Consider the following 26229-nt stretch of genomic DNA (forward strand, 5'->3'; position numbering starts at 1 on the left):
TTTAACTTTGCGTGGCATTGAGATGTGGGTAAAATCCCCACCGAACAGGTCATCAGTTGCCTAGCTGACATCTGCTAAAAGCAGCTCATTTGGGTTTTTCAGCTCTCGTCGTCACGACCGCTGCTCTTGGCCTTTTCCGTCGTTCTAACTGTAGGATATTGGCAGAAGGTGCGGCTGACGCACAGAGAGGAGGGGGGGGGCGCCTCGCAGCCACCGTGACAGCGGGGCCGCACGTAAGACGTCCCAATTTGCGTACAGTTGGCAGAGCTTTGAAACCGTGGCTGCCTAAAGTAGATGGTTAAGGCTCTGACTCAGATCGGTGCAGAAACCCGGAGGCCTGTCTTCCTTCTGTGGAGGAGATGCCGCGTTCCCGGAGAGGCCATCAGCCTCTTGTTTGAGAAGCTGTGTGATAACTTTAAAAGAGTTCGCCGCGACTTAACTTTGAAACTCCAGCAAACGGCGGCACCGTGCGAGAGACTCGCCGCGCATGACAATGTGTAACAGCGCCCCCCGCTGACCCCTCTAGCCCCACCCGGCTCCAGAGTGTCGCAGATTCATTACCCGCTTTGCAATCATCAACACTTAATTAAGACTGATTTAGAGAAGATCGTTAGTGGCTGTATGTCCTGTCAGTAGCGATTAGGCTGACGGACGTGCTCCGGACCGGCCGGCCCGCATGAGAAGGCGGGGTGTCTGGGGGAATCCTGCGCCTTCGCTCCTCTGCTGTGGATGTGGGGGCCTCCTTCATCCAGCCATCAATAAACCCAATCATGGCCACGGATGGTGGGATTGGCTCCTATAAAACTGGCCTGGACTGGGGGTGTGGCTACAGGTGGGGCCAAATTTAACTAATCATGGGGCATTTAATAGCTTCATCCTGAGGTGTTCCCCCCTCACCTGCTCAACAACTGGTACACATCAGTAGACCCTCCGAAGACCTCTGAAAACTCGAACACTGGTGGCCACCCAACACACCCACATACCCTCCCCAAAATGGCATCCTGGTAACGCTACTGGACAAAAAGCATCAACAATTCCGTTGTCATGCATATTGTCACAATCACTGGCGGGTACAGCAGCGATCGCGCGGGTAGGCAGGTATGAACAGGCAGAGATCAGGGCAAACTGGGGTTTATTTGGGGTACGAAGCAGAAACATAGAATCACACCACCAAACCACAATGATGGACAAGGGGAACAGGTAAGACCAGGACTTAAATAGGACAGGACTAATCAAAGTAAGCAGACACAGCTGGAGACGATCAGGGAAGCACACGTGGGTAATCAGGGGACGTGGCATACATGAGGAGCGGACGAGCCAGGCATGACAGAACCCCCCCCCCCCAAAGGCGCACTTCTCCAGGCGCGCCTGGGAGGAGGCGACGGACGGGACACAGGAACCGGGACCTGGAAATGAAGAACAAATTTAACGAAGGACGGGAAACAGGACTGAAGCACAAAACAGAGCAAGCGACAGGACATAAGACAGGACTTGGCAAAGGACTGGGAAGGCAGAAAGACAGATAAAGGGCGGAACGGAAGGGACAGACGGAATAAACGGATTGGGAGTGCTGGGCGGGAACACCGGAAAACCAGGAGTAGCACAGGGCGGAATGACGGGAGGGACGAAGACAGGAGAATAGGGAGCGAAGGAGGGGGAACTAAGAGGCGGCTGAGGAAGCCACAGCGGGCTTCGGGAGGCAGCCGGAGGGGCTGCAGGTGGCCAGGAGGCCAGAGCCGGAGGGGACCTTGGAGCGGCCGGGGAGGCAGGGCGAGGGACCGACAAAGGGACTGAGGAGGGATTTGGAGGGGAGACCAGGGAAGGGGACGAGGGAGCTGGAAGGGACCCTGGCGAGGGCAAGGAGAGGGGGGGAGACGCAACAGGCGGCGACGTCTTCTGAGCGGGCGGAACTGCAGGCGACCGAGGAGCCGCCGTCGGGGGACTTGCAGGCGACCGCCGAGGGACTGGCGGAGGGAGCGAGGCAGGGTGATGAGGTTGTAGAGGGGGACCTGCAGGCAATAGCCGACCCGGGGGGCCAGGACCAGCAGGCGCCAACCGCGCCTTAGCGCCGGTGAGGGAGGACGCGCCAGGGGGCAGGGCGGGAGGAACCCCCGTCCTACGTCTGTGTCCCCTCCCTTTGCGGGACACAGACATAACGACCCTCAATCGGGGTCGAGGTCGTCGGTGTGAGGGCGAAGGAGTTCTCAGAGAGAGCGCCTCAGGTGTGGGCGGGGGATCTGAAGACAGAGGGAGCGCCTCAGGTGTGGGAGCGGGAGCTGAAGGCAGAGGGAGCGCCTGCTCGTGAGCCGGGTCTGCAGGCACAGGGACCGCCTGCTCGGGAGCTAGAGCCGCAGACAATGGTGGCGGCTGCTCTGGGAGCTCAGGCGGTGGCGGCTGCTGCTCAGGCTGGGCAGACAGCGGCGACGGCTCCTGTGTGGGAGCCGTAGGCAGAGGCGGCTACCCCAGCGCTGGAGCCGCCTGCAGAGGTGGCTGCCCGGGCGTTGGAGCCGTATGCAGAGGTGGCTGCGTGGGCGTTGGAGCCACCGGCAGGGGCGGCTGTTCGCTCACGGGGGCCCCCTCCCTAAGGCCCGCCTCTCCGAGCGCGTTCAGCAGGGAAAGCGGTTGCGGAGGTAGCTGCTCAGGAGCGGGGTCCGCACCGGCGCTGGAGTCGCAGCTGGGGCTCTCCGGAGCGTGATCAGCCTCCGGATACTATCCGCCAGTACCTCCAGCTCACTCTCCGGAGAGGTGGGAGTGATCACGGCGAAGTCCCTTAGTAGCTGGGCGGAGAGCTGTTCCGCCTCGGGATCCTCCCTTTCCGCCGGTTCCCCCATCACCCTCCAGTACAACCCCTGGAGGGTGAAGAGCCTGGAGGCGAATGCAATGGTGGCGGCCGGTAGAGGTGTTGAAATCGCCTCAGGTCCGGCGGTCACCGCGTGTCGCGGAGGCGGCTGCACAGGCGGTTTCCTGGCCTCGTGGGGTCTCCGGACTAGAGACGCTGCTCTGGGAAGCAGCTTAGCCGAACTGGGGGTCTTCGGAGCAATCAGGATGACCTCCCGATCCTCCACCGGGGAAGAAGTTGGGGCGAGGGTGCACACCCCCAGGGTGATCGTCGGGGCGATCTTCGAACCCTTGCTCTTCCTCCTCCGGTCTCTGGCAGTGGCGGGAGGCAGAGCTCCTTCCGCATACACCCACGGCGGAAAAATGAGCTCCGGCTCTGGGTACGGGAAGGGGATGGGTTCCTCTTCCTCGCCGTCCAAAGGGAGACAGATCCTGGAGAGCGCGCAAGCGCCCATCCCGTGTCATTCTGTCACGATCACTGGCGGGTACAGCAGCGATCGTGCGGGTAGGCAGGTATGAACAGGCAGACAAACCGAAATCAGGCCAAATTGGGGTTTATTCGGGGTACGAAGCTAAAACATAGAATCACACCACCAAACCACAATGACGGACAAGGGGAACAGGTAAGACCAGGACTTAAATAGGACGGGACTAATCAAAGTAAGCGGACACAGCTGGAGACGATCAGGGAAGTACACGTGGGTAATCAGGGGGCGTGGCACACATGAGGAGCGGACGAGCCAGGCATGACACATACAATATACAGAATATTTATCCTTTCAGTCATAAATAATAAATAAATAGACGCATCAGCGTCTTCTGTTTTCACCTTTGCAGGTATTTCCATGACAGACACAAATTCAATTAATCACAAGAAATAAATAAAATGCTGCGACTCCTGAGATATGTACAGTTTAACGAGATTTAAACAGTGTGATTCGTTCAATCAACAGCTCCTCCAAGGTTAATTAATTAAGAGCTTGGCTGCAACTAAAAACCAACGTTGCACTGCCGGGTGGCGGGCCGAGATGTAGGAGATCCAGCTGTGGGCTAAGCCAATTAGACGGCGTGTAGCACAGGACCCCACCAATGCTGCTCCCTGTTTGCAGCAAAAACGCCACTAAAGCAGGAAATTCAAAGCCACAGAGGAAGACCCGTCTGGCGAGTGGCAGATAAACGCCGGATCCAGGTGGCGACACGTGCCAGTCATACCAACAGGGTGTTTCGATTTCTGACGTTTTTAATAAGGAAAGGTAATCTCCTTCTGTCTGAAGTAGCTCTTGCACGTCTCTACAAGTAAACCTTTCTGTTCCTGTTAATTAATGTAAAATCATTGTAACGTTATCATTGCCAAGAGCTCTCACACTGAACCTCCATTAAAATGGTAACTTTTATGGAAAAAATGCATTAATAATAGGCATAAAAATTCATCCCTTTTCCATGACTACTTGTCCAAAGCGGGGCGCGGCGAGCTGGGAGCATGTCCCAGGAAACCCGGGGCAAGAGGATGGGAATTCCATCCTCTGCATGCTGGACGGTGCATGTTTTTGGACTATAGGAGGAACCGAGGTACCTGGAGGGAAGTCGCACAGACACAGGGAGGACATGCAAACTCAACACAGAGGGGGGGAGGGACTCAAACCCACAACCATGTGGTAAGGCCACCACACCGCTTTACATTAATAATGACACAAAATTCAAAACTGAGTCACAGAGTACTCAACTGGTTGGTTGAAACAAAATCATAGTCTGGATTTTTACCTTCTGGACCAGAAATTTCCATCTCTGCTTATCACTGTCAAAGTATATCTGTAGGCAGTCGAGCATGCATTTCTGTGTGGCCGTAACCACAAGCAAATCTTCAGTCTAAGAGTTTTGCAGAGATGCAGACCAAAGGGCATCCGGGTAGGACACATGTGAAGGGTCATGTAGGGGTATCGCGGAGTGCCACTGGCACATGTTAATCACATGTCTCATGTTCTGCGACAGAATTATGTCACTCGCAGCTTGTATCAGAGCCACAAAACGAGGACCACAGAGTCGACCTATGAGACAGAGACCCAGAGCATTCTGGGAGCATGATGGGGACGGTCAGTAGTGCTCAGAGAGTGATAATATCACACCGGTATCCGTATGTGTATACAGTAGCTTCTTTCTGTCATTAGCAGAACTAACTGAAGTGGTCATGATTAACTGGGTAGAATCTCAGAACTAGTTAAGACTTTAACCAGTACTGTCCTTGGTTGTGTATGTCACTTTATGGGGCTAGAACAGTGTAATTGGTATGTACTAAAAGTGTAATTAATTTTTGAAATCGTAATTAGTGGCCATTGAGTGGAAGGAATAGATTTAGCAGACAATGAGCAATGGGATCAAAAATCATTACGACCAAGGCTTGACAGTTTCCTCGTTAAGCAGGGGGCGCTATAAACCGACACACTATTTATCCGAGCGGCCCACACTGCCATGTGTTTTATTGGTAATCAGATAAAGTGGCCCCCCCGTCGCACTCTGCGTATTTCCGAACTTGGCCTCCCCACCTCGGCTTGACAGATACCAGCCGATTAAGAAGTACCTGCTGAAGCGGATCGAGTTTGTGGAGCGAAAGTCCATTTTAAATGCAAACGAAAAGGCCGATCAATTGCCTGTCGTCTGCGTCCGTTAGCCCGTGCACGTTCCGGCATCCCGGGCCGTCATTAAATCTAATTTGGGGGACATGGCTGACAGCGACGAGGAAATAAGAGAAAATATCAGTTTCCCCGGCAATGCCTGGCTCACATGGAACCAGCCTTATGTTTGCAGAGCAAGCATGGATTATAGCGGTAGGTGTGAGCAGGCGGTACGTGGTGAATGGGAGACGAGCGGGGGGGGAATGAAAACCTGCAGGGACAGCCATGCGGGCTGGGCTGCTCATCGCCAAGGCAGTTATCTAACAGGACAGCTGTGCATTTTCACAGAGCTAATTCAGTTCCAGCACTTTGTTCAAGGGTACAACGAAAGGAGCCCGCGGGGAAGCTGAAACTGGTCCAAGAGCTGAGCCGCCGGCGTCTGAAAGCAGCTGAAGGGGGGGAGCACCGCTGTGACGTCAACCCCTGCAGGAAACAGCTGCGGGATGCGAATCTCACCCTCGTGTATATTTGTGTAATCTGTTTGTGCATCAGATTATTCTGCTGAGTCCTCTGTAGTGTCACCATGCATAAAATATTGTGTTTCATCGTAAAATGCAGGTCATTTTTTTGGTCTTTCCGTACTGCTTTCTAGGCACAATACAGCCTGACACAGGGAGGCCTAATTACATGCACACTTTACATTTATAAAATGTAAAAATCAGCCATATAGGTCTAGTTAAATAACAGACTTCTCATAAAAATTCAGCAGATAAGTCACGGCATCCTTACAGGGCTAAGATACAAATTGGTTTAGCAAAAACACATTTAAATTGCTTATGGTGTGTGTGACCTTGTGTGTGTGTGTATTTGTGCCTTGCAATGCACCGGCCCCCCTGTCTAGGGTGGACCCCAGGCCTGTGCTGCCAGGGATAAACTCCAAGCCCCCTGTGACCCCCGACCAGAATTACTAGATAGAAGACGGACAGACAGAAATTGCCGGTAATGTGTGAGTGCACCCTGTGATGGACTGGCATCCCAAACCCATGCCTTGTTCCATGCGTAACAGATAAGCAGCTGAAAGATAGGCAGTATAATCGAAGTTTTCCTGCTGTGATTCCCTAATGGCAGTAAAAGCCGTCAAAAAGACGGGCAGATGCAAGGCCTCAGATGGACTTTAGTTCTAAGGTGATGTTGGTATCTACCCCTTCAACGAGCCTCTCTTGAGTAATGGAGGCTAGGAGTGGTTCATATGTGCTCTGCAGGTAATTACAGAGAAGTCAGTGTAGGCATCACCTCCCAGTTCTGAGCCCCATTCACTTTAACTCTTTTACTTTTCTCTCATTCCATTCCACAAATTGCTTAAATGTTTTGACATGAAATGTCACACGAGCATTTAATACCGAGAGACGAGGGCGTCTTTGCACCATCCTGCTCCGTCACCGGCAATTAGACATGCAATTAAATTCCAATTACATTTTCAATTACATCGTCTGGCTCTATTGTCAGAAATAAGAAGTGTCACGAAATGCATAAAAGCAAAAAGAAATGAAGAAGGAGAAATTAGCAGAAATGTGGGCTTTGAGGCGCGCTGGCGCTGTTAGTGGAGCCCGATGGATCGCTCTTTCTGAATGAATGTTTGATGAGTGTGTTTGGTGTGCAGCAGCACTCCGTGTCTCTTCAAACTGTGCCAACACCAAGAATGTCTGCAGCCTCACCGGCACCGGGCCTGTCTGCGAAATGCTCACGTTGTCCATAAACGCAGCCTGCCGCTCACCAAGCCCCACTGATTAAGGCAGATCCATTTGCCTAAGGTTGTTTCTCTACCTAGTCCACGGAGACCCGCAGGCAGTTGACATTTTTGCTCCCTCCCAACTCCCAGCCAGTCAGGAATACAGAATACCTGGTGCAGGTGTTTTGTGAGCTGAGAGGGAGCAAAAATGTGGACTGGCTGGGGGCCCCTGAGGACTGGGCTGGAAAACACTGATCTCGGGGGATTGTGGGGCACAGACCGGTCAGGCATGTGAAAGCAGGGAGTCACGACTTGGGATCGGAAGAGCTGTGGAATCTCAAATCGGGGAAACACACATAGGTCTCTGGGCGGAACTCACAGATGGCCCCTTCGTTTCCGTGTCTACAGTTACCATGTCAACAGCACTCATGCTTAAGGGCTGGATAATCTTTTCCAGTATTTACGTGCTCATTAAAATTCAGCAGAGCTCATTCAAAAGCAGAATACTCCCTTTTAATGCTGCAGAGAATGGGCTAAATAATGCAGGAGCCTTTTAAAGCAGAGTAAATTCGTCTCATATTAAAGTAAACAGGGTGAAATTAAGAAGCTCGTCATGCTGTACATCAGGATGGGCAACTTAAATGGGGGCTATGGGGAGGAAAGGCGTGTCACACTTTGGGGGCTGCATTCTTATCAAATACGAATGATCCTCCTTTGCTGTGGTCTGAGGCCTCAAACATCGAGAGTGACGCAGGAAATGAGAGATCACAGAGCAGGGGGTCCAGACGCCATGGGACGATGGAATAGGGGAGGAGCTAAAGCATGTCTGCCGAAGCCAATGGGAAGGCTCACGCGCTGGTGGGGGAGGGAGGGGAGGGCGTATGCAGGAGCTGGCCACAGCCATGGCAGAAGATTGAAAGCTACAGCTCATTTTTTACATCCTCAGACATATTGAGCTTAATAGGCAATTATTCCATTTGCCAATTAACCTTGTGGGCAGCCCTCATTGGCTCACGCGCCGTGATTAAGCCTGCCGATTTGCCTTCACCCATCACTGGCTGTCTCTGCATTAAAACTGACAGACCAGCCAAGGGTGTCAGAGCAGGGGGTACCTGGGGGACATGATTCATTCACAGGTTTGCCCCGAATATGTAAATGATCTGATTGAGTTATAAAAAGCAAAAAAAAATAAAAAATGGATGCCACTCCTGCTTCTCGGTGTCACATGTATGTTTGGGCTGAGAGAGTCCAAAAGCAGGGAGAGGCTGAAGTAATCAAAGGCCGTGAAGCATATTGAGAGCAGGTGCGGATCCTGAGCCGTTTAGGTAATTAACAGGCAGCCGTGTGCAGAGTGCTGCTTAAAATTCCGGGTGTGGGCTGCTTGGTGTTCTTCTGAAAAAGCTGAGCTGGATCTTTGGGAGTGGGGGGGACTGTATTTGTGAGGAGTGAGGTCTGTGTCAGAGGATTTGTTAGGGAACAAGATCTGGGTGACTGAGAGGAATGATGGTCGAGGAAGAAGATGATCTGAGTGAATGAGAGAGGAGTGATTTTCATTTATTTATTTATTTATTTATTTGGGCATTTTTGGTTTGAGCTCCAGCAAGGTGCTTTCAGACTCTCCTGCTCACGCAAGAAATCTTATGGCAAATCTGCATTATTCCATTACAAACCCAAAATTATAACATCAAACGCACTGGGTAGTTTGCAAACCCGAGACTGCTTACAAGGTAATAAGACTGTTACACGGATATGCGTTTGGCTGTCTGTGCGGCCTTGTCTCAAACTAAAAACCTCACGCCAGCCAGCTGACCAAAGTTAGCAGCCCTGGTGCAGTGATGGATAGCTCAGCCTGCTCACTGATGGCTGAAATGTTGGCCTGGCAGTCTATATGGATATAAGAGCAGCCAGATGAGGGTGTGTACAGCTGACCGTTATCTAGTCAGGTGCCCGGAAATCCCAGGGCAGAGCAGGCACTCTCAAGCAGCTCGCCTCAAATGTCAAGGGCTCGATGCCCTTTATTGCACTTTGTGTGCTTCTTTTAGTGTCTTGCGGTTGCGCAAACACCCCTCAGGGAGCTGTTCTCCAGTTTTACTGTCACCCTTTTGCTCGCAGTTATAAAACACAGGTTTATATGCACCTGATTTGTGTAAAATCCTAGTATATGTCATGAACGTTAGTGACCTGTCACGCATTGTCTGCACGGGCTGATGCATGATGCATAAACTGGTTTACCCTCCTTTTCCTATATGTCGTGACTCCGCCCACATGCTATCCTGCCTACTCCTACAAAACCGTGTGTTTACTTTTGTTTAAAGTGTCGTTTTCTTTATCTTCCCCGGCATCAGATACCGATGTGATTATTATTTAATGTTTGTTAATGTGTTGTCTCTTAGACTTGTGTCTCCTCTTCAGTCTGGAGCTAGGCAACCATGTACGGTATTCCACTGTGGTTTAGTTGTGTATGACGAATAAAAGTTGAAACGCCAACTGTTCTTTGCCCCTCGCTGTTCCACTTAACGGCGTGTGTGAAAAACCGTCTGTCGTAGCTGGGGCTGTAAAGGCACACCATAGAAATGCGCCTGTGTCATGAGAGTGTGATGCAGTGCTTCAACTCCATGTGTCAGTGTGGTTGGCACCCAATGGCGCGACACGGTGGCCCCCTGGCAAGTCTCAACCAGCCTTCAGCTCGATCAAATTACCTTCTGACCTCAGAATCCACGACACTCCTCTGTTCTGAGCATAACGCAGGTCTGCTGGAAATCCAAAAAGCCATTTACTTTTCAAAGGATATATTTTGTTCTGGCAACACAGCAGGGAGCTGTAATTAAACTTAATACGGAGATTTAAAGCAGAAGAATGAATCTAATCTAATCAGGCACTGGGCACTGATCAGTCATTTTGTCTGGACTCGCTAAAAAGGTCTCAAGGAACTGAACTGAAAAGATGCTGCTTCCCGCGAGGGCGAGCAGCTGCGTCCGCTTACGAGGTGACATGGCGAAGCCCCGCTTTCCGTCCGGCCGGGTAAACTCATTATATCAAACCGTCAGTTTGATAAAAAGAGATTTGTCAAATTCAATTTAACAATGGAGGCAGACAAGCGTGTAGCCGATGCATGTAACTGATAGCATCATGATATTGCCATGCGATAAGCTGATGAGAAATCGTAAGGCCGAGTGACACGAACAGAGAGGAAAGCATGGAGGAGATACGCTAAACTAAACATGATAATCCTGTAAACATTTGATTGCGTTTCAAGATGGGTGTTTCCTTATAATTTAAATCCACTTCCTGGTCTCTGCGGCCCCACCTTGATCAAATTAATGCTGATGATTGTACTGTAAAGGAGGGTCGTATCAGGGATTTCTCATGCAGAAGTAGGAAGTTCAGTTTACATGTACAATATACTAAGTTTATCTTGAGTGTGGACAGTGTCCCCTGAGGGTGGCATTAATCTTATACAGACAAAGCAGTGAAACTAATCAAAAGTTTTAACTGTTTCTAACAGCACCAGCAATCCAAGTTGGTTGTTTCTGTTGGCTGCCATTCTTTTCCAGACTTGGAAGCCTGTGTTCACTACAGCTCAACATACTGGTGTAATCCCTCACTAACGGTCCAACAAACTCGCCCACCTGAGACCTGATTCACAGCCATTACATTATATACTGGTACCTAAACCATCACACCACCTGTTGCCCAGAGAGGGCATTCTTAAAATCTATAAAACAAAGGTGTCAGACTCCAATCCTGGGGGGTCGGAGCCCTGTGTAGCTTAGTTCTTTCCCTGTTCCCCCACAAATGATTCAGCTCAAGAGCCATGTAGTAATTAACACCAGGACCTGAATCAGGTGTGTTATGTGAAGGGAATCCAAAAAATGTGCAGGGCTCCAGCCCCCAAGGATTGGATTTTGAGACCCCTGCCGTAAAAGATTCTTCATAAATTTATCAATGCCTTGCATAAGAGAAGAATTTTATCATTGTGATATAGAGTGTGAATATCATCAACGGGGATTATTTATCACCCAAGGCAACATGTATGAACTCAAGAGTTTCGCTCACACTTATCTGTCCAAATGCCAGAGATTTTAATCCAGACCCAGAGTGCTACTCGGAAACGCAGCCCGAGATGCGAAGAGGGCGGAGCTCGTAGGCAGCTCGCATCAGTCCGCGGGCATCAGTGGAAAATACAATAGTGCATGTTTAATGAAGCTATATAACCCAAATAAATCTGACACTCTTTGTTGTGCCTCTAAACGTATATGGACCTGATTAAGCTTGTAGTATGTATCTCATGGTCCTCTAACTGGAAATGTCATTGAAGGATGGATGGATGGATGATTTGTCCCTGTATGTAACATTGAGGAGTAGCATGACAGCAGTAATGCCACAAAACTGTACCCCAGTTTTTAAATCAATCATCTCAAATGGACTTTTATTACAAATAGATGTCTCTTCCAGGTATTGAGCGTTGGCCAGTCTGTTGATTATCTTCTCCCCCATTGTCCCCCCCTCCAGGCTAGTGCCCCCCTTTGGCCATGCGTGTGTACGTGCCCCCACTCTCCTCCTCACTTGTCGCCTGCCTCTAGGTATTTCAGAGGCATGGTTGGGCAGGGGCACATTTTTAAAACGCATTGTGGTTTTCTTCCTCTCCTTTCGGCTGGACTGTGTCTGCAATCAGCATCACACAGCACTACACAGTCACACATCGTCACGCTGTCAAGGAACAAATCTAAAGCTTAAACTGCCCCTTGTATTACCCTGGTTCTAACACCTCTCACAATATACAGACTCACTTTTCCATTTGCACTCAATATGTCTTTACATAATGCTCTGAACTCTCACATTACAGTCTTTCCTGTCTCGTACCTTCATGGTACAATAAATTACCTGTCTTACCATTTTAAACTAACAGTGAACCATTTCCAAAAATGCTTTAAGCAAACCAGTGCTAATCTTCACATCCTGTAGCTTTTGCCGGCTGCACTTTCCTCTGGGCATTGTGTGGGATACAGGCCTCTCTCGGGACGTAAACAGAGTGTCCTATTTGACCCCCCTAGGCCCTAACATACAGATCCTAAGACCTGGATTTCAGCTTCACGCCACAATGGCGTTAATGTGCTTTATGGACCTGAGGTATTATTTCGTTTATAATATCCCAGGATCCCGGAAGAATTATTCCAGTGCATGAAATTGCTTACTTCAGGGACATCGTTTAGTTTTACAGCAAGTGAAGTAAAATGGAGTTCTGGATAAACTGAATTCCTATAGCGTATGTGTGTCACTATGCAAAATGTCCTCTGTGGAAAAACTTGCTGGGTGATTCCCGCGCTGAGGGTGGGAGGGTGCTGAACTTACCCCTGGTTCAATATCACCGAAACAACACGTTTGTGGTTTGAGTAAAACCTAGGGTAACCGCTGGGGCCAAAGTAATTTGTGTTGTATTACGGTTACATGCTTGGTCCTTGATTCCAGAATGGCAGGGCAATTTTAGCAAGTCACCAGAGCTGCTCCTTGTGTCCGTGTTGGGCCCTCACCTTGACACGGCCATTAAGAAGCATTACAGCGTAATGACTCTGGTTTAAAAGCTTGCCCTGCCTCCTCTGTCTCTGACGGCCAAATGAAAAGCTCCTTCTTAACTGCTTCTCCTACAAAGAGGAAGAGAAGCTGAGTGGACATCTGATAAGAGGTTTGGGGGGGGGGGGGATATCGATGCTATCGGCCCAGTCTCGAGGGCAGCAAAATTGAAGGGTGTGCAAGATCTACATGCAAACTCGTGCCAGCCAGTGCAGACTCCTCCAAAGCAAACCCCATATCGCACCTCTAGGTCCTGCGATCAATGAGTTAATCGATAACACCATTACATACCCTCAACGCATTATAACCAGAATCAAAAAATTACTCCTGCTAAAATGCTGCTCATTAAACCATGTCTGAGGGATTAAGCCAAGCCCGCGGTCATTCCCGAAGCCTGGAGGTCTGCTGTTGGAGTACTGCTCAGATTAGACCAACATCACAGAAGCAGAGAATCCATATTTTCAGTTTGTAATTTGAGTTCCCTACTGGTTTACACACTGCTGTCTTTCACATAACCTTTCTGTCCAATGATGCACAGGTCTGACCTGCATAAAAGTGAGCTGGAAACTAGGTGTACCCCAAGGCTCAGTCCTTGGATCCCATAGTCCTATCTGCTTGGCCTACCCATGACTGAGGCTAGAGACACATCTCCATGCTGGCTGTGGTCTCTTCCTTGAGTTCCCCAAGCCCTAAGAGGAAACTCTCAGAGAGCAGACACAGAGAAAATGTAAAATAATGAATGTACCCATATCCCATGGGTATGGGGGTGTCCGGCATAGAGGGGAAACTCAGCGTTCATAATTACTGCGGAAAATGTGGGTATAATACAATAATTAGTCATGCTCGCTAAATTATCTGAGTCCGGTTCTTAAACATGATCGCTTTTCAGTGTTCCATAAAGAAAAAATGATAGTAATTACAAAGTAAAAGCCCATGTCCCTCTAACTGGTATTAAATAAGAAATGAATCAGTTAACCTTAACATTTTTGTGAGAGTATTGTCTGTGTATGAGCAATCGCTGAATATAATGTAAACTTTAATCATTTGTTCTTTGGTTTTCACTGTATGTTTAGGTCAGTTGTATGAACTAGAAAATAAACTTTATCTGATTCTTATACCGACAGCACTGCAAGTGATGTCACACATAGCAGCTGGATGAAGAGATGTCGCGCTTGGAGCGATTTATGTGTGGCGTGTTTGCAAAGGTGATTCCGATTGGCTGGCACGGGATACCATGTGACAGAGAATCAGTAATTCCTAAAGAAAAGTGGGAGCTACAAAGAAGTGGATTTGAAGAATCCGTACAAATTCGTATTTGTACTGTAGGAATGTCAACTAAATTCCTGGCTCCTGGAGTGCCACTAATGATTTTGGGCCCCATGAAAGCATATAATACTGATTACAACTAACCCACCCCCCCCCCCCCACCCCAACACACACACACACACACACACACACACACACACACACACACACACTATCCAGCGCCCACGCCTGGCCTAACCCATAACTTCTGGATTGCATTTCTAATAGCAGTTCAATTTTAGCAGTAATTTTTGGGGGAAAGTCCCCAGCACACGGGCTGGATAAGTGAGGAATGCAAGTGTGATGGGTTTGCTGCATTGGAGATCCATTCAGGCTCGCCGGCTCTGTCCTCTTTGGCGACAGCCTGAATGCTTTCGTCCGTGGCCACTTGATTAAAACATTAACCGCCGAATATCTCCGCACTGCAATCAGGAGGGAAATTGATTTCTTACAATCTCTGAAAGTAAATGGAACAAAAATGTAACTTTCATTTAAGGGCCAGCTGCAATTAATTAAAGCGACCTCGTCGTGTCTGACTTAATGAAATGCGGCTGAAGTTACCTATCCTCATATTTGAGACGTTTTCTGTAAATGTGCTCGCTGTTGAATATTAATGCCGGTTTGGAGTCACATGATTAATAGAGTGACGCGGGTGTGTGTAGCTCCAGTGTACAATAATAAATTATTCTGAATTGAGTGACCTTTCACTGAGAACAGCGGGGGGCATCATGGCTCAGATACTGGAATTTTTTGTCGTAATTACCATGTTTAAAAACCTGCTTTTTAATCCAAAATGGAAAAATAAATAGAAATTAATCAGACGTACATGAGCATATCCAAATGTACTTACATCACCATAATAACAGAAGCAAATATATTTTATGTCTTTATCTCCAAATTCAGACCGGGCACAGAGGAACAGTGAAATGTCACAGAATCATTTCTGTTCTTCCAATAGATATAAATTTTAATAGCGGCGTGCAGTAAGTAAATGTGAATCAGACGCAGACACAAAGGGGTGTATTCAAGTGTGTAAAGGTCACATTGTTTTAGAGACACTGGTCAGTTTCCATCTGCCCACTGGACTGTGCCATAATGCATAAGTGACTTGGGCAATTTACTGGCCTGTCAGAAAGAGGAGACAGACAGGGACACTGACCGGTAACAGCCATGCCGTGGCCCTCCAGCCGACCTGATAGGTACGTCTGCGCACACGCTAGCCTGCATGCTAATGGCTAATACAATAACAGCTACTCCATTTTAGCGTGAAGCAGGCAAAGTGATTGCAAGTGATTACAAAAATGCATGTAACATGTTGGACTCTCAGTTGTTGAATAAAACGTTTGCGCTTTTTTTTTGTGTATCTCTTGGTCTTTGATTTTGTTCCAGCGAAAATTTTTGGAAAAAATAAGCTTTTATTAAACAAAGCTACAGGTAGTAATTATTCAGCATAGTTGATGTCACTTATAGTGCAGACTGTTTATCTGTGTTCCTTGGAAGATCAATGTTCAATGTTAGCTCACTGACCAGTTTTAGCAAAATTCTACCAATAACAATCATAAAACTGTGAATAATAATTCTGGTTAAATAACCAAAGCTCAGAAAAGAAGTAAGCTAAAAAACCTGCCCTGAATGTGCATAAATAACATCCATATTAAGACCATCTGTCCCACTGAAACCTCAACACTCCATAAGAGTCTCTAGTGAATCTCAATCTTCATGGGCTTCTAGGGAATGGGCGGCAAAGTCAATGAGCTTTGTGTATGTGCATAGTAACAGAATTAAATTAATTTAGAAAAAATTGTCCCTTTTCATGCTGATTTAACTTTCAATGAATCAGAGCAACAAATGATAAGAATAATTTCATATCCTGATTCAGATGCATGTTTTCTTTTGTGAGGACAAGGCCGTACATGACAGCGTTAATGAGGGAGACGGAACCGGCTTTATCACGCCTTGTTTACCCGATAAGTCAAACACAGCTAACAGCCATTTGCACACACTGCATGATAAATGTTTGCTGAACCCGGTAAACGTGACAAGTCCGACTGCTGAGTCTGGGCTTTTTCGGATTCCTCTTCGAACCTGCTGAAATTGGGAACTGCTTCCCAATGTACACCCTCAGCCTGGCATGGCGGATACCATCGGCCCTACTGGCCCCGGCTGGTTCCGACCAGCTCTGCCTGGAGCTGACTGCTTCATCAGCAAATTCCTATCAGCTTCTCTTCCCCGAGGTTCTCAGAAGTCAAAAGCTATTTTGAAAAATCCTGCACTCTGCAGAATAAATCCTATCATCTCAGTGGGCTTGTTTTAGTCATTTGTTTTGTCTCAGGAAAATATACAGTAACAGTTAAAATCTGGACACACCAACTTACAGAAAGATTTGTTTGTACTACTCTCGACATTTTTGAAGAATTATAAAGACATCAAAGCTATAAACTGACACATATGGAATTAAGCACTGGCTAAAAAAGTATGTGAAAAAAAACTAATTTAATCAGGGGGACGAAGCTCTCTGGGTTGGGACTCAGAAGGTTGCTGGGTCAAGTCCCTGGCTCGGCAGAGTGATCCCACCACTGGGCCCTAGAGCAAGGCCCTTAACTCCAGTGGCTGACCCTACTGTCTCCTCCATGCCAGTTTCATGAGGTGGCCTCCTGGGATGCTTTTCCAGCTGTCCTAAAGGAGGTCCCACATATATGCTGAGCAGTCACTGCCTGCTTTTCCTTCACTCTCTGGTCAGACTCCTCTCAAACCCATTTCTACAGTGTTTAGGTCAGGTGGCCAGGTCATGTGATGTGACACCATCGCTCTCCTTTGTAGGCAGCTCGGTGTGTCCAAACTTTTGACTGTTACCATATTTGCTTGAGATCTCTGCTTCTGTATGAAGCTCAGCAGCGTGACACAGGGGGGGATATTTCACTGCTTGGAATTGCGTCCATAGTTCAGATGGCCTTCTTGATGCAGTATTTATCTCTAATGAAATAGGCATATTCCACACTAGCGTCTCCTGAGTCGCAGATTAGCGACAGTGAACTATTCCCCATCCTGACAGAGGAAGGGAGCTCCTCTGTCTTTTAACACTCAGGCTGCCTCAAATCACAATCCTCTCCTTTTCCTATCATACATCTGCAAATTTAAATATTTCAATAAAAAAAATAAATATAAAAATTAAAATTTGTTTATTTTATTTGAGGCCTTTTAATATGATATCTTGTACATATGTTCTCTGATCAGAAATGATATTCCAGAGAGTGAGTGTTCCTGTGATTTAGAGAATATGTCCTAATTAGCGCCTGATTTCTCTCCAGACGAGTCTGCTGAATGACTCGGCGTACCAATAATGACGTCAATAAAGCAATTAAGCTTTGCGGGAGAGAAAAACATAACATGTCTATTGTATTTCGAAAGAGCAGAGCTGGTCAGCGCTGGTCACCCTGGCGACTGCGTTTTGATACATAGTAGCCAGTCGTAGACAACGCTTTGACCTGCTGATTTAATGATCGGCCTCAAATAATTACGAAGGTAGTGAGCCAACATTGACGATGAATGAATTTCCGTCATGGGAAAACCCGAAAGCAGGAGTGTAATTTATTGCGCAGGGGGGAGGTATATATGGTCATTGGGTTTTTAATGAAATTCTCGATTTCAGTACCGTTTCTGACTGGTTTGTTTAGGGGAGCGGTGAATGCAGCTGCTTACGAAATCACATCCTGGACAATCGATGTGTGAGTGCACACGTGCGGGGAGGGCCTTCACGGCTTCTATTGACGTGCACGAGGCATGGTGAAAGGGAGGGGGCTCACCGAGACACCATGTGGTAGCGAAACCTGCAGAGCAGATTTTGGTACGTTCCGCAGAGTGAGCGACATCATTCTGCAGCTGACATGTTGAATGTTTTGTTGATCAGGAACCCAGAACATAATAAGTCTCCCAGGAGACCACGTCACGTTCAGAACTAAAGGTCAGCTAAAGGCAGGAACGCTGAGACATGGCACCAGAATTCTCAGTCCTGTCTGGTCACCGGACCCTCGTTTGGCTATTTCCTGCCGTCCGACACCGGGAAACCTAGAAACTTTCATTCAGCCAAGTCCTCCTTCATGAAGTGAAGTTCTGCTAAATATTTATGAAACATCATCCCTCGCAGCCATCCCGTCTTTCGTTACTATCGTCGCTTACCACAAACTCGCAACTCGAAAGATTAAACGACAGAAAAGCTGCGTTCTGAATAGCGATTATTGTTGCCACAAACTGCACATAACCAGCTCTGATTTATAAGATGTCATATACATTATCCGTTTGACTGGATTAAAGTGCTTTTTTTTTTGGAGCTTGAGATGCGGAATTAATAATTTTTTTTCCTCCAATCAAAGATAAATTCACCCTTGGGAGTCTGGAACAAATGTTGCCACGGTAACCATATTTTTGGTAAAATCTAGGAGAGAAATACAAAAGTAAAAGTACAGTTTCTTTTGAGCCTTAAGCTCTTCTACAGTGACTCACAGAGCAGCGGCTGTATTCATTTTGATATATATGGTTTGAACAGGATGACACAGCAGAGAAAGTTAAGGCATTAATCTCCTGGTTTTTTTAACCAGAATGATTTTACTGTTCAGGCCTGTCGAGATTCAGAAAGTGACTGGCAGAGAGAGCCTGTACTATCCATCTGGAACATCTCTGCTTACTACGCGTATGCTTAGATGTATTCCAATTTTGTACAGAAGAAAATTTACCTGCTAACCATTCTCTGTTATGAACTTATCAGTGATTAAATGATTACATTGTCCTTGGAATACAGTTTTCCTAATAGTACTGAGGCCATAATGCATTTTTCTTAAGGATAATGAATATCTTGGTTAAATGTATAGAACAGTAAGGATGAAATGGATTATCTTTAAATTAGCTGTTAATCTTCATCTTCGTTGCACTAGCAAATGCACCTTGTTTTGCATTTATAAACTGGCTTAATTTTTTGCTCAAAGGCAGCATTACCCTAATTGTACAAATCAATACAGTAAGTAACTCCAGCAGGAAGGTAAATGAATGTGTAATGCGATTTTCCTCCATAACTTCTGTAAGTGGATTGCAAAGCTTCAGATGGGTTTCCCGTATTTTTGAAAGGCAAACGCAATGTGGATGCTTTACACTGAATATACCAGCACCCAGATCCAAAATATACACTCAAATCAGTCGCTCATAGATTCCCCGTTCCAAGGTTTGATGCAAGATAGAAGTCAATTTTATGTTACAGACCCTGATGACAAAAACTAACCCTTACTTGCCATTCTTCCTCACAATGTGAGGGATAGAGATGGAGAGATGTTGTTTAGTTGCTATTTTGATGTGGATCTTTCATCTTTTGTGGACAGAGCTACTGAATGGAGATGTATTTTTGAGTCTGTAAAGTATTCATTCTCACTCATAACATGATTGACTTGTACTGAACAGGTATACCGTACTACGGTAAATGTGTCAAATCTTATTTAATTCTGCCTTGAAGGTGTTTTGTGCCTCATTGTACATAGTATTCAAAGACTCAAAGATTACATGTACATTTCTCCTGGCTTATACAAAAAATATTGAGAATCTTGTTAAAGTTTCTCAAGTGTTTCAGAATCAGATATGTAGCTCAGCATGTGTTTAAGAGATGCTATAATTTAGAGTTGGCTGGGTAATTAACCATCCCATGCTGGACCTCAAAGTAAATAAAAACTATGTTTATGCCCCCAGCTTCATCTATACGGGGGGGACATTTCCATGAACGTCTTGAGAGGACGGTAACGTACTCACTGGAATGCTGAAAACATCTAAACGATAAAAAATTTGGCCATGTCGCCCTCCCATCTGTGATGTGAAGTGCCTCATTATTTTAAATCTGACCTCAACATGTCTGACAACCTTCCAAACGATTCTTCTCCCATTCCAGCCTGAATCGAACTTAAAATTGTCCATATTTCACTCGTGCAACCAGACCATATATGCTGCAGTTTTTCTCGTATATGCTGACTCCATTATAGTTGTGTGTTGCTATATTTTCTGTTCACAGTTGGCTACTTTGTGTCACATCCAGAATAACAGAGCTAACTCTGAGTGCTGTCAGACAATAAATGTGTTGACTTCATGACAATATAAGAACAAGAATAATGTTGCTCACAGGACAGGGGAAGAATATAAAGTGTTTCTGAAGGTTTTTCGGTCATTCCGAACACAAACGCGGTAGCACAGGGTTGGTAATACCTGTAAATATTCACTACAGACATCAGGGGCTACAGAGAACAGCGACTCTGAATGAAATCTGTCACCAAAACCCTTAAGTACACAGAGGCAGAATTTGTGTGTGTGTGTGTGTGTGTGTGTGTGTGTGTGTGTGTGTATATATATATATATACACACACAAATATATATTTATTTTTTTTATCTCATCTTCCAGTTAGCCAAAAAACTAGATTACAGCTGAGGAATATCTTAAAACCAGCGAACCCTTCTGATTCTGAAACAAACCATTTAACACACCAGTCAAAACAGGAAAGAAATATCAATTAAAGGCAAATAAGACTAATATTTTCTCTGCCTAATTCCATATAGTAGTTAAGCAATTACCCAGAGTGAGGAGTGTAATATAGCTTCCTCTCTCCGGCGCTATCCTGGCAGTATCACACAATTACTGTATGCCTGAACCGTTTCTTAAATGTCAGAGATAATTTGAAATGTGAGCTGTCAGAAGTGAAACTGTGTAATTTTAAATGCCGTCATCTCAGTCTGGGGTCTGCCACTAATCTGGGTTTTTTCAGATAAATTCCTAAAGGTAGTAATTTGACACAGGCAAGATGTCTGAAATGCATTTTTGAGGTAAATAAGATTCTATTAACTTGTCAGAAGTATATAGACGCTTCTGAAAGAAGAAAAAGGGAAAAAGCCACTTTTCAAACCGAGTTAAAGTCCAGTGTGGTGGGGACCCTTGACAAAGTTGACATCTTCAATTCTGAAACTCGTTTTTTTTTTTTTTTTTTAAAGATGTATTTCTGAAAACAAAATCACCAGTCAATGGACATAAGTGCCGTAAGAACTTGTGAGCTACTGAAGACGGAACCAGGCTTTTCGATAGGGCCTGACATTTTTTAAAGGATTTCCAGTCATGACAGGACCTCAGATCATACAGCTGTGAAGCACTCTCTCGCACACTGGGCCCTCAGCACATCTACTGGAGTCTCTGTCATGGATTTGTAAATTTTATTTCCCCGTTTGCTAATGTGCCATGGATGAGATGAAATTTTTTTACCTCTTCTGGTATTTCGGCTAAAATGGTTCCCCGTTTTGTTCCCGCCCAGCTCTCAGCAAACCTGAACCAAACAACCAAGCAATCAAGAACATCGAATACCTGCTACAGGTGTGTTGGGAGCAGGGAGGGAGCGGAAATGCAGACTGTCTGGGGGTCCCGGAGGATTGGGTTCAGAAACTGGCTGGAAGATAAAGATACTCGCAGGTGATGCCCTTCCATGTCAGCCGGAAAGACTGTGACCTGTTTGAATAACAAGCCGGCCACGCTTGACGGACGCCCTTTGGACGTGCTTTTAATGAGTCCTGCCTCCAGCTCTCCTGGCCATGTTGCCCTCCTCCTGTGTGAAATGGATTATCTGGTTCACATATGACTGCCGCTCTAGACAAGCTTTTAAGCCCTTGGGTGGGGCTGCTATGTGATGCCAATCACCATCCAGCTTAACCCATGAGAAAATGTCATTGACAGGCCATAATAATCCCATCCGCTGCAGGTGTCACACAGCCCACATACATTACGTGGCCACACATGCATGGAGAATCCCTCAGCTTCATGGACGATGCCTGAAAATGGGATCTAGTGTACAGGCCATTTAGCTTAGCATCCTGCCGTCTAAGGCCATCTTGCTGACAGTGCAACAATCTATCCATTTTGTGAAACCACATGTCCTATTCATGGTCATGGGGAGGGGCGTGGGGTCTGGACCCCATCTTGGAGGCATCTGGTACAAGGCCCGGAACAATCCAGAATGGCCACCAACCCATCATAGCTATGGACACTTTGGTAACTGCTTGGAGCACCCAGAGGAAACCCTACACTGATATGAGGAGAGCATGCAAACTCCACACAGATGGCACACAGACTCGAACCCGGGTCCCAGTGTGAGGTAACGGGGCTAACCACTGCGCCACAACAATGCAAGCCTTGCTTCACAAAATATGATGCTTACATACTATCACAATGCTTATCCTGTGCAGTGTTATGCAGTGCTGTACATGGCAGTGAATATCTCTCTGTTGTCTGTTGTGGACTATGCCTCTAAAAAAAAGAACCAAAAGAGGTCAAAGAGAAGAAACCTCTGAAGGATCCTCTACAGAATCTGGAGAAGCTCATCCCTCATATTGTTTCGAGAATTTGCTGTGAATATTATACACAGACGAATGACACTGCTTACTTTCACTGCTAATGCGCTTGATTTATATTTTGGAGAATTTGACTTGAGTCCTCATGTCTCCAGAAAACAAGGCAACTGGATACAGTATCACGCAGCCCGATTATGAGCCGTGATATGTTACATTAAAACTGTAACAAATTGAGTGGGAGTCTTTTTGGTGTTCAGTTGAATATTAATTAAGTCGATTAACGGAGTGAAATTGCAATTTAAAGTGTAATTGGCACTGAGATGACATTGAAAGTTCGCGGGTAACTGGGGAACATGCCGTAACCTTGAACCTTCTGCTAATGAGCATCAGTGGCCCCCACCTACTGAAGAAAATCAACTGTCTTATGAATCGCTCACAACTGTGTGCAATATGAAGGCATCACTTAGCAATTACGCTCAGAGTCTAGGCAGTGGAACAGTACAGAATATCTAAATAAGGTCTGAACTTCATACGGAAGAATATCTGCGTTATGATTGCAATTTCCCTTGGATACAATGGTCTGCCCTTGAAGCTTTACCTTCACTGGAAGTTCATTAGACGGCTAATTGGTCTTTTTAAAATGAAATAGATCCTTTTAAAAATAAAAATAAAAGTCTTCCAGTCCCTACAACAGCACGTAGCTACAAAGAAATCTCTCCAAGAAATTTTGACTGGCCATCAAGCTTAAATAAAATTGACAGCGAAATAAGGTTTTAGGAAAGTGCTTGAAACGTTGAATGAAAGCAATTAATAATTGCTTCCTTAGATATTTCGCGTAAACACCAAATATCTCAAAAGGGAGCAGCGGAACATCCAGAGCTGAGACCATCTTAAAAGGGAGTATAATTATGTCGGAGTCAGTGGAAAGAGGGAACGGTGATACTCATCCTTTTTAACATAATACTCCCATTTTGTATTCCAAGGTCTTGCTGGGAACAGAGAATTAGCTTACAGCCCTTGAATGCTGATAAAACCTCACACTGTTTTTTGCTAAGAACCATGGGATTGGAAACCGTTGCATTAGTGTGAAAGCTCTGGTTAATGGCGGGCCTGTCATACCGCGGCAAAGACCAGTAATGGCATCTCCTCCAGCAAGCTCTTCTAATAAGTGTCAGCCTTCTCCTCTCCCAGTTGCCCTCCAGCAAAGATACTGTGTTCTGGTGGCAAGAGAGATTAGCATACAAAAAGCCACTGTTAACATTGGATGCTTTTTAACAGCCATAGACATTATATGTTGATATGTTTTTACTTTAGGCTACGCAGGTACAACCAATAATGTGAGAGATTATTTAAGAGACTGAGTCTACATTTGACTACGCTCTACCGTGATTGTATGGTTGCCCATACAGAATATTTAATATCATAGCCCTTCACTGTTGGGCCACATAAATTTCAAGCAGTGGCTGCATACACAGGTCACACACGGAAGGAGGTTACACGTTTGTCATCAAGATTGAGAGGAAGTGTAGCATGGCCGAGTGACATCTGATTGGGCCCTCTGTGTTGATGCTGTCCTCCTCCATCTCTGATTCGACACTTGAAAAGATGTCATAGCAGCATGCAGCCTATCAGAGCGTAGGACAGCCCACTGAAGAGAGGTGGGAATGGTCTATCTGGCTAGTCCCCAGACTGCCCTGATCCGTACCCCACGGGATAATGGCAAATACATTCGTTGGTGTGGATGCTGAGGGTCATTTCGGTTTAAAGTGTTGGCTCAGCAAAGAACAGACACTATTCATAAAAATGATTTTATGCTTGTACTCCCACAGAGTAGAGGTAGCACATGCTATTTCTTGAGTCTTGATTTGATTTCCTTCTTCTCTGCCAGCATCCCTCTTTTCTCTAAACTACCCGGGCCACTTTTTTGTTATTTCTTCATGCCCCCCGGCGCTACCTGCCTGCAGCGGGGGCGACGAAATGGGACAAATCCTGGTGAAATAATCCTCCTTAGTGCCGTGCCGACATTGTGCTAATGGTAATATTGATTTAGGCGGAAAGGGCGAATATGCAGCAGAGCGTTAAATAGGCACGTCTGGGCTGAGGATTCTGGAGACAAAGGTGGTGGGAGGGGTGCATGTAACCCTAAATGATTTCCTGCAGTGTGGCCTGTCTCCTCTGTCCTATACCCCTGTCTGTGTTAATGTTGCTGCTGGGTATTAGTCTGGGTACCCGGCACATGCCCAGGGTGTCGGAGATCTGTGTAGGCGGAGAGTGGCATGCAGGTGGCATGGTACCTCATGATGACACCACAATGGTCTCTCATTCAGGGCACAACTGCATTACAAGGAAAACTCAGGCCCGAGACACTGTCGGATAGTAGAAATTTCTGCATAGTCAGATGTTTCTCTTGAAAACCCTTGACTTAAATTTTTTACACTTTAATCCTTTTATACACACAAACTAAGATATGATCACGAGGTAAACGATGGTGGAACAAGCAGAAAAAATTCGGCCCCACTTGACAGGAACTGACATTTGTACTGAGCAATGCTTTTGTTTGTTTGTTTTTTTGAGTTGGATGTAAATTTTTAGTAGAATAGTGTTATTACTTATTATGAATATTTAATTGTTCTGGTTACTTGAGCAAGCAACTTGCTGGTTACCTGAATGCCGGATACCAGAGCTGCCACTGTACTGTACACACATTTTTCTATATTTTATTGGAATAATTTGTATTGGAAAGGAATTTTATTTTGGTGTATTTTTGAGCAGTTCGATGCGCTGTTCGGCGTCGCAGTTGAAAGTGGACTAAGCATCAGCTTCTGGGTGACATTTAAGGGGACTGGGCACGATGACAGTGAGCGCAGTGAGTGGGCTCGTCACCTGACTCTGCTCTGCCCCAGGACGTCCCCTCCCTCCCTCCCTCAAACTGCTGGATCTCCAGTGAAGTACCTCTGAACTCCTTCAAACGCTGCGTGTGTCTGGGCCTGCTGCCCACAAACAAAACTTGTAATTACTACCGAGCACCTTAATATTCATGTAATCCGCACATTGTCATTAATTAACCAAATGCACGGGCAGAGTGCTTCCAGTGGCACGTGTATCCCCGTCTCTGCATACATTAGGCCGGCGCTGAAGTCGGTGAACGCTTTGAGAGCTGCACGGGGCTGGGGAACAGGGCCCCCGTCGTGTGCTGCCTCCCCGCAGACGTTTGTCATCAACATATTGATTACTTACAAATGAACACGACGCCGCTCGCTTCCTCGACTCAGCGTGTCGTATCGAAAACAGCGAGACCCCGAATAATTACTGCTGATGGAAAGGTCTCCGAAGCGCGTCTTCACGGTAAGAGGAGGGTAAACATGCACGCGGCGGTAATACTGCTGTTTAGTGCATCTGAACAGGGGCGGCTCTCGCACGTCATGCTGCTCGCCGCTCCCTGATGGCAAGCAGTATGGATCATTGGCGTGAACTCCGACGCCACGCATAGACTCCACGAAGAGGCCCAAAGGGCGCTTCGAAGGGTGCTTTGAGCACACAGGCAGTGATATCTTCACCAGGAAAAAGTGTGGGAGCGTGCGAACCTTAGGCACTGTGATATTGTGGCTCATTAGCATGTGCAAACACATTAGCATTCCCCTGAAAATGACGGCCTCCTTGCCAACAAGAACTCCTGCTTTGGAGGTTCGACTCCCAGTTTACATGCTTGTACCATGTCGTACGGACCTTCTCTCGAAAACGGGCTCCATCAGACCGACTGCTTAATGAGGGTGCTACGCAGCCAACCTCGCCCCAAGCATGTCCTCTAACGCAAATATTGCT

General features: G+C 46.5%; 1 long non-coding RNA gene across 1 annotated transcript in view; it reads left to right on the forward strand.

Moving 5' to 3' along the window:
• The window catches only part of LOC125711866 (uncharacterized), a 42629-nt gene extending 21390 nt beyond the window's left edge, over positions 1 to 21239 (forward strand). The window contains exon 3 of the long non-coding RNA XR_007383127.1: positions 21064 to 21239. This is a non-coding gene — a long non-coding RNA (uncharacterized LOC125711866). The remainder of the gene's footprint in view (positions 1 to 21063) is intronic.
• Positions 21240 to 26229: the final 4990 nt, after the last annotated feature.

This window comes from Brienomyrus brachyistius, chromosome 17 (assembly GCF_023856365.1).
Source record: "Brienomyrus brachyistius isolate T26 chromosome 17, BBRACH_0.4, whole genome shotgun sequence".
NCBI classification, from domain to species: Eukaryota; Metazoa; Chordata; class Actinopteri; order Osteoglossiformes; family Mormyridae; genus Brienomyrus; species Brienomyrus brachyistius.